Raw genomic sequence first — 6,948 nt, 5'->3', positions numbered from 1 at the left:
CAGGAAAGAATGTCCAATGGCAAAAACACAGTCTCTTCAACAAATGGTGTTGGGAAAATTGGACAGCCCCATGTAGAATGAAACTGGACCATTTCCTTACACCACACACAAAAATAGACTACAAATGGTTGAAAGACCTAAATGTGAGACAGGAGTCCATCAATATCCTAAAGGAGAACACAGGTAGCAACCTCTTCGACCTCAGCCACAGCAACTTCTTCCTAGAAACATAGTCAAAGGCAAGGGCAGCAAGGGCAAAAATGAACTATTGGGATTTCATGAAAATAAAAATCTTTGCAAAGCAAAAGATACAGTCCACAAAACCAAAAGACAACCGACAGAATGGGAGAAAATATTTGCAAATGACATATCAGATAAAGGGCTAGTATCCAAAATCTATAAAGAACTTATCAAACTCAACACCCAAAGAACAAATAATCCAATCAAGAAATGGGCAGAAGACATGAACAGACATTTTTCCAAGAAGACATCCAAATGGCCAACAGGCACATGAAAAAGTGCTCAACATCGCTCAGCATCAGGGAAATACAAATCAAAACCTCAATGAGATACCACCTCACACCAGTCAGAATGGCTAGAATTAACAAGTCAGGAAACGACAGATGTTGGCGTGGATGTGGAGAAAGGGGAACCCTCCTACACTGTTGGTGGGAATGCAAGCTGGTGCAACTACTCTGGAAAACAGTATGGAGGTTCCTCAAACAGTTGAAAATAGAGCTACCATACAATCCAGCAATTGCACTACTGGGTATTTACCCCAAAGATACAAATGTAGGGATCCGAAGGGGTACGTGCACCTCAATGTATATAGCAGCAATGTCCACAATAGCGAAACTGTTGATAGAGCCACGATGTCCATTGACAGATGAATGGATAAAGAAGAAGTGGTATATATACACAATGGAATATTATGCAGCCATCAAAAGGAATGAGATCTTGCCATTTGCAACGACGTGGATGGAACTGGAGGGTGTTATGCTGAGTGAAATAAGTCAATCAGAGGAAGACATGTATCATATGACTTCGCTGATATGAGGAATTTTTAACCTCGGGAAACAAACTGCTGGTTGCTGGAGTGGTGGGGGGTAGGAGGGATGTGGTGACTGGGTGACAGACATTGGGGAGGGTATGTGCTATGGTGAGCGCTGTGAATTGTGCAAGACTGTTGAATCACAGTGCAGTACTTCTGAAACAATAATGCAATATATGTTAAGAAAAAAAAAGAAAGAAAGAAGAAGATAGCAGGATGGGAAGAATGAAGGAGAGTAAGTTGGAGGGGGAGACGAACCATGAGAGACGATGGACTCTGAAAAACAAACTGAGGTTTCTAGAGGGGTGGGGTTTGGGGGGATGGGTTAGCCTGGTGATGGGTATTAAAGAGGGCACGTTCTGTGTGGAGCACTGGGTGTTATGCACAAACAATGAATCATGGAACACTACATCAAAAACTAATGATGTTTGGTGATTAACATAACAATTAAAAATAAAAAAATAAATAAAACAAAAATATAAAACTTCTAGGAAGTTTTAGATAAAATAGCAAAAAATACTCATCTCAGAAAAAAATAGGAAATACAAAATAATAATAACAAAATAAAGTTGCTTTTGCTTTGGGCTAAGAGGCTGAGAAGCAATTTTAAGAGACTTGAGATGAGAAGCAAAAGTTGAAGTTGAAGATCTCTGAAATGTTGGGAATCTGGTAAACAATCCTCTATTTATACTTAATTATAAAACTGTACAACTGCTCACCAGAAATATCCTTAAATCAAAATTAAACTTGGTCTTGGCGACACAGAATCCTGACTTCAAGACAGTTTGATAGTTCAGGAAATTTCAGTTTGTATAATTGGCTTACAGTGATTTTAGATTGTTCATTCCATCATATGGCTGTAAAAGCAAAAGGAAATTCTCTCTGAGGAAAGGTAATATTCTTCTAATTATTGATTCTTCAAATTATGTCCCATAAATTTCTAAAATACATCGCCTAGCACACATTTAAAATAATCTAGGGATTAGATAAGGCAAATCTATATACAAACACATTATTTGAACCTAAAGAAAATCAAATACAAAAAGAAATTTTGAAACAGATTACCTTTAAGTTAACAACAGTTAACAACCATTGGGCTCATAGATGACTTCTAATAGCAGAATGGACGCAAGATAGCAGGAGAATAGTATTTTAACACATAGATTGAAAATAATTTCCAATCAGATATTTTAAATACAGAAAAAATATTCAAGAATGGATGTGAAAAATAATATTTCTAGATAGAAAAATTCTAGTAAGATGCACCATCAGCAAACCTATCATAAAGTGAATGCTTAGAGCTTTCTTCAGGAAGAAGAAAAATGATCTCAATTGTCAGTTTGGACATGCAGAAAGGAATGAAGTGCAACAGAAATGAAAAATTATACTTTCACCCAGATATCTAAATTCTGGGCCATCTAGCACAGTTCAACAAATTTGAAATAATAGAAATCATACAGTATCTGCTCTCAGACCACAGTGGAATTTAACTAGAAATCAATAACAGAAAAATGGAAACTCCCACACTATGTGGAGTTTAAACAACATGCTACTGAGTAACACATCGGCCAGAGAAACAGTCAAAGGAGAAACTTGAAAATATTTTCAACAAAATAAAAATTGAAAGCACAACTTAATATTTGTGGGATGCAGTGAAAGCAGTAGTTAGAAGGAAGTTTACAGCATTGAAAATATATTAGAGGAAAAAAGAAAGATTTAAAATCAATAATCTAAATTTCCACCTTAGGAAACTAGAAAAAGAAAAGCAAACTAAATCCAAAATAAGTAGAAGAAAAAACGTAATAACAGCAGAAATCAATGAAATTTAAACAGGAAATCAATACAGAAAAATCAATGAAATTAAAACCCTCTTCTTTGAAAAGATCAATAAAATTGGCAAGCCTTTAGCCAGACTAATAAAGAAAAAAAGGACACTAATTACTAAAATCATAAATGAAAGATGGGGTTCACCTGGGTGGCTCAGTTAGTTGAGACTCTGATTCTTTTTTTTTTTTTTAGATTTTTATTTGTTTATTTGAGAGAGCGAGAATGAGAGAGAGAGAGAGCACATGAGAGGCGGGAGGGTTGGAGGGAGAAGCTGACTTCCCGCTGAGCGGGCAGCCTGATGCGGGACTCATCCCCGGACTCCAGGATCACAACCTGAGCTGAAGGCAGTCACCTAACCGACTGAGGCACCCAGGCTCCCAAGCCTCTGATTCTTGGTTTTGCCTCCAGTCATGATCTCATGGGTCATGAGATTGAGCCCTATGTTGGGCTGCCCAGGTAGCGGGGAGTCTGCTTGAGATTCTCACTCCCTCTCTGTTTGCCCCTCCCCCCACTCATGCAAACACACTCTCTACCAAAAAAAAAAAAAAATCAACACCGAGAAAAATAATCTAATTTAATATTGGTAGAGGACCAAAGGAGCTTGGGAGCAACAAAGCAGGAAAGATTATACAATGGGAAGAAGGGAGTCTAACAAATGGTGTTGGAAGGGTGCCTTGGTGGCCCAATTGATTAAGCATCCAACTCTTGGTTTTGGCTCAGGTCATGATCTCAGGGTCATGAAATGGACCCCAGCATCCAGATCCATGCTCAGCAAGGACTCTGCTTGAGATTCTCTCTTTCCCTCTCCCTCTGCCCCTCTTCCTGCTCATATGCTCTCTCTCTCTCTCAAATAAATAAATCTTAAAAGAATAAATAAAACAAATGAAAGAGGGGACATTACTACAAATCTCATGGATATTAAAAGAATAATAAAGGAATACTATGGACTCTATACCCATAAATACTCTATGCCCACAAATTTGATAACCTAAAAGAAATGGACAAATTCCTTGAAAGATACAATCTGCCAAAAGTCTTACAAGAAATAGACGACTGGAATAGGTCTATATCTTAAAGATATTAACTCAATAATTAATAACTTTCCAAAACAGAAAGTACCAGTATGAGTTCAGATGAGTTCACTAGTAAATTTTATCAAAGATTTAAAGGAAAAAAATTATACAAAGTTTCTACTATTTCTTTAAGAGGATAAAGCAGAAGGAATACTTCTTAACTCATTCTAAAGCCAGCATTAAGCTAATACCAAAACCAAAGATATTAAAATAAAAGAGCAGATCAATATTATTCCTGAACATAGATGCAAAAGTCCTCAAGAAAATATCAGTGAGTTGAATTATACGACATGACCAAGTGAGATTTATACCAGCTATATAAGGCTTGTTCAACATTTGAAAATCCATTAGTGGATTCATCACATCAACAGGCTAAAAAAGAAAACACATAATCATGTCAATAGATGCAGAAAAGGATTTCACAAAATCCAACACCCATTCATAATAAAAACTCTCAGTAAAGTAGGAATAGTAACAAACTTCTTCAAATTGATAAAGAATATCTAAAAAGCATACAGCTAACATTATAATTAAACTTTCTCATTAAGATCAGGAACAAAGCAAGGACACCTCCCATCACCACTGTTTTTCAAAATCATACTAGATGTCCTTGCTTAAGCAAAGACGTTAGCACCCCCCCATTCAAATACTTAGGGACAAATCTAACAAAATGTATACAAAATCTACATGATGAAAACTACAAAACTCTCACAAATGCAAAAAAAACTAAATAAATATAGAAATATTCTATGTTCATGAATATGAAGACTTAATATGTCAAGATGCCAGCTCTTCCCAACTGATCTATAGACTCAGTGCAGGGCCCAGCAAGTTATTTTGTGGATATTGACCAACTCTGAAGCAAAAGACCCAGAATATCCAACACAATGTTAAAAAAGAACAAAGTTGAAGGACAGACCCTACCCAATCCCAAGACTTGTCCTAAAGCTATAGTAATCATGACAGTATGCTATTGGCAAAGAATACACAAATAGATCAATGAAACAGATTAGAGAAATTAGAAATAGACTCCTGTAAGTGATGAATTTATGTAGCACAGATATTTTTTTGGGTTGGTGGAAATAATATGTATGGTACCATGATGGGAGATACATGTCATTATACTTTGTCTAAACCCACAGAATGTGCAACATCAGGAATGAAGCATAATGTCATAATGTAAAGTATGGACTTTAGGTGTTTATGGTATGTCAGTGCAGGTTCATCAATCTTAAAAAATGTACCATTCTAGTTGATAGTGGGGAAGGCATTAACCCATTAGAGGTATATGCGCAAATCTAAATGAACATTGGCTACATAGCTGTAATGGTAATGCAGTATAAGGGCTTAAAAAGGATTAGAATAAAAAAAATAGGAAAATAGCATTTAAATTGAGGGATACATAAAACCAATAATGTTTATCCTCCATTCTGTTTCCCCATATTGTTTCCCACCCCCATTTCTGTTAGCCTCTAATTTCAATTCTTTGAAATTCTTGGCCAAAAACTCTTTGTCACTAGAGCATAAAAACCTATCTCCTTTGCATGGGTTAAAGCAACACTGAGGTGTGGCTTACACTCCAGAGTTACCAGGTGAGACTTTTCTCTTTCCTTTCCCTTGCTATTTGCTACATGTCTTAGCTGTTTCTCCTGGAAGCCCTTTTTAAATACATTAACAGATGATACCTAATCTTAAAATCTGCTTCTGCCAAAGACAGTTTTCAGTTTGGATCTAATAGTTAAACTCTACTATAGTGTTTATTAATTCATGGAAGGGAGTAAAAGATCCAAAAAACATTAACTTTGATCAGTCAAGCTTGCATGGTATAGTCTTTAGCCTATGACCAACTAATAGTAAAAGTGGGTATAACTTCCAAACTAAATGGAAAAAAATAAAAGAATAATCAAATAATCAAATCAATAGAATGTTAGAAAGGGGAAATAAAGAATCACAAAACAGGACAAACAAAAAACATATTGTAAGATGATAAATTTAAAATCAAACGTATCACTGGCTACATTATTAATTTCACAAATATATTTAGCAAAAAAACCCAAACAAACAAAAACTAGATACAGCATGTGTTGGATGACAACATCTGCATGGCATTTGCAGGGCTCATCTCCGATGTGAGGATAGTCATCAACAGGGCCCGGGTGGAGTACCAGAGCTACCGACTGACCATGGAGGACCCGGTCACCATGGTGCGGCTACATTGCCAGTTGCAAGCAGGGCTACACACAGAGTAAAGGACACAGGCTGTTTGGCATCTCTGCCCTTTTTGTGAGTTTTGATTTTGATGGCACCCCCAGAATCCATCAGACTGACCCTTGGGAGACATACCCTGCCTGGAAGGCCAATACCATAAGGTGGGGTGCCAAGTCAGGGCATGAACTTCCAGAGAAGAATTACACCAACAAAGCCATAGAGACAGCTGACCTGAGACAGATGACCTGAGCTGGTTATCAAGGCCCTCCCAGAAGTGGTTCAGTCTGGCGGCAAAAACATTGAACTGGGGGTCATGAGGTGAGATCAATTCCTCAAGATTTTAAATCCTGAAGAAATTGAGAAATACATTGCTGAAATTGAAAAAGAGGAAAAAGAAAACGAAAAGAAACAAAAGAAAACATCATGATAATGAAATCTTCCTGGTAGTGCTTTTCAAATTCAGCATGGATGATTCTCAAAACGACATGTAGGCATTTCCTTTCCATTTATCTACTGTCCAAGTGTCCTGCAATAAACTTCTGAATGTATTAAAACAACAACAACACATATACTGAAAACATGCTCTACTATTCCATTCATATTCAATTCAAAAACAGTTGCACTTAAATCATATTGTTTAGGGGTTTGTACTTATGTAGTAGAAGTATAACAAAGGAAAGCAAGCAATCACTTCTTGAACTGAGGCACTTCTTGAACTCAGCACAGTGATTACTTTGAGCAGGGAAGGAGGCACTTGTTATTTTTAAGGGGCATTGTCTGTGATGGTCA

General features: G+C 36.8%; 1 pseudogene; it reads left to right on the top strand.

Annotated features, from left to right (window-relative positions):
- Positions 1–450: 450 nt before the first annotated feature.
- LOC114212429 (proteasome subunit alpha type-7-like) lies at positions 451–6,586 on the top strand (annotated as a pseudogene).
- Positions 6,587–6,948: the final 362 nt, after the last annotated feature.

The sequence above is a fragment of the Eumetopias jubatus genome, unplaced genomic scaffold (assembly GCF_037043125.1).
Source record: "Eumetopias jubatus isolate StellerSeaLion01/CBP00866 unplaced genomic scaffold, mEumJub1_p1.0 scaffold_15, whole genome shotgun sequence".
Lineage (NCBI taxonomy): Eukaryota > Metazoa > Chordata > Mammalia > Carnivora > Otariidae > Eumetopias > Eumetopias jubatus.
Note: the sequence above shows the minus strand (reverse complement) of the source record. Positions and strands in the feature narration are given on the sequence as shown.